We start from the raw sequence: 2,564 nt of genomic DNA, 5'->3' as shown, positions 1-2,564 counted from the left end.
TGGGATCTTTTTTCCATTGTTAGATGCGCTACCCGTCGCGCCACCGAGCGCCTGCTTGCAGTGGAGTCTTTGCTGAGTGTCTTTTACAGTGGAAATTAGCACCAAGATTTGCCAAGAATAATTTTATTGTTCTTTGTGTCGTAGCTCATGACTGATAGTCGACAACCTCATTACAATATAATGACCTATTGCAAAAGTTCTGCAATTCCTTAATTTTGAGCGAGTATAGTGATGCTGCGGCAACGGCCTTGCCGCAGTGGATACACCGGTTCCCGTCAGATCACCGACGTTAAGCGCTGTCGGTCGTGGCCGGCACTTGGATGGGTGACCAACAGGGCCACCATGCGGTGTTGCCAATTTTCGGGATGCAGTCAGCCTCGTGATGCCAACTGAGGAGCTACTCGACCGATTAGTAGCGGCTCCGGTCAAAGAAAACCATCGTAAGGACCGGGAGAGCGGTGTCCTGACCCCACGCCCCTCCTATCCGCATCCTCACTGAGGATTACACGGCGGTCGGATGGTTCCCGATGGGCCACTTGTGGCCTGAAGACGGAGTGTTTACAGTGATGTTGCAGTAAGCAGGGAAGAATGTTCTTCATTGTACATATCGCCGCTCTAAATGGGTGGAGCATAAAGGCATCAGCTTTCGCAAGGTTTCCACTGTCAGCGTTCCCAGAATTCCTTTCTAAGACTACTTACGGTATAATTGCATTTTCCATAACAAAATAGGTAAAAAGTTTGCAGAAAAAGTGCTTAAAAACCCCTTAACTTCTGCTAGCACTCCCTGTAACACACGTATAACTTCGTCTTACTCCTAGTCTGTGACTTCAGCAGAGCTTCAGCCAGTAAGAGAGCGTTTTAGATTACGTGGCCCAATCTTGATATTCAGAGATTTTTAAGCTTTTGTTACATTAAAAAACAGACATGCTGTGAGAATATTAGCCGTAAATGCTATTTCAGTGCTATAATCAATGAGAATAACAACAATCCGAACCATATTTTTAACATACGAAATTAGCCTATTCTTCAGAAAAGATTAAAGATATCTGAAAACGAGTATATTGCATACGTCGGCCTAGAAAAAAAATTATTAATTTATTTGTCATATGATGGCAGAGAAATATATAGGCACCTAGCTACAACAAATGTAGATCTTTCTGTACAGATACTCACAACCTCAAGTTGCTTATGGGTTCATAGCGTTAAGACCAGATCTTTAATCCAGTCAGAGGCTTTTGCAGACAGATTGTGAAAGTGTTCTATTGTTCCACTCAATGCTCTAAGCGAACTCTCAAATGTTACGTGTTGTACTGTTTGCTGCTCTTCACCACGGTCACGTCCAGAAGAGGACTTCCATCCCCATTAGTGCAGCAGTGCTCCACATCTGTACTGGTCAGTTCCGATCCGATTCAATATCCACCCGTATTGTCATTGTACATGAAAACCTACTGTCGCTCCCAAGGAGATTTGACTTAGTGTCCTGCAGATGGATGCTGTGCGCCACGATGATTTCCTGGACCTTTGGCACTGGGCTTCTGATGATGAAATTTCTGAATGAACTGGTAGTTCTGGGTTGTTTCTTATTCTTGTCCATACGTTCAGCAACGACTGTGATTTATGGATGGTGGTGGAATGTTACTGAGGACCGGTAGCCAGAGCGTGTTTGTGGGACTAATTCAGCCTGTGATGAAGCGCATTGCTTGATTGATCTGTAGGACAATTATTTTAGTGTGAGTACTGTGTACCCAGGGAGAACAGCAGCATCCTACGATTGAGCTTGAAGGAGCTGGAGCTGATGATCTGAGGACTGCCACAATGGCACTCCAGGGGGTTCCTTTTAACATATGGACTATGTCGTTCAGAGTTTTTGTTTTAGTATTCACATTCCGGAGATGGATTTTCTATGTCAGAGATCTGTCTATGGCCAAACCAAAGTATTGTGGAGCGTTGCAGAACTGAAGAATCTGATCTATAAATGTGACGGTAGGTTTGCAATTTGTTTCGTAAAGTTGATGATTTGGTCGCAGCGTCTTCAGGTGTGATGTTAGTGTTGCTTTAACTTCGCCAAATCTTTGATCCTGAGCGATCAGGGCAATATCTTCAACATAAACCCATTTCTTGGAAGTTCGTATGTATAAAAATTAAAAAGGAGTGGGGTCAAAACAGAACCTTGTGGTTTAACATCAGTTATTTCGTGGGTTCTGCTTTTGAAAGTCGGTGAAAACACCTGGAAGTATCTATTGTTAAGCATGTTGCCAATTAAAGTGCTTAGTTTCCTAGACGGAAAGACAATGATGAAAATGAGCGGGAGTTCGTCACGCTAGACAAATATCATAGGCTGCAGTTAGATCTAAGAAAACCCCCGTGCCTATCTTCCGCTTCACAAGGCCGTTTTCGAAATAAGTTGCTATTCCTAGCACCTATTCCTCACATCCTCTTCCTGGTCTAAACCCAGCTTGCTGTTCAAATGGCTCTAAGTACTATGGGACTTAACGTCTGAGGTCATCAGTCCCCTAGACTTAGAACTATTTAAACCTAACTGACCTAAGTACAGCACACACACA

At 43.7% G+C, this 2,564-nt stretch overlaps 1 pseudogene; it reads left to right on the top strand.

The window, feature by feature from the left end:
- The first annotated feature begins 238 nt into the window (after window positions 1-238).
- On the top strand, window positions 239-356 carry LOC126211014 (5S ribosomal RNA; annotated as a pseudogene).
- The last annotated feature ends 2,208 nt before the right edge of the window (window positions 357-2,564 follow it).

This window comes from Schistocerca nitens, chromosome 10 (genome assembly GCF_023898315.1).
Source record: "Schistocerca nitens isolate TAMUIC-IGC-003100 chromosome 10, iqSchNite1.1, whole genome shotgun sequence".
Taxonomy (NCBI): domain Eukaryota; kingdom Metazoa; phylum Arthropoda; class Insecta; order Orthoptera; family Acrididae; genus Schistocerca; species Schistocerca nitens.
Note: the sequence above shows the minus strand (reverse complement) of the source record. Positions and strands in the feature narration are given on the sequence as shown.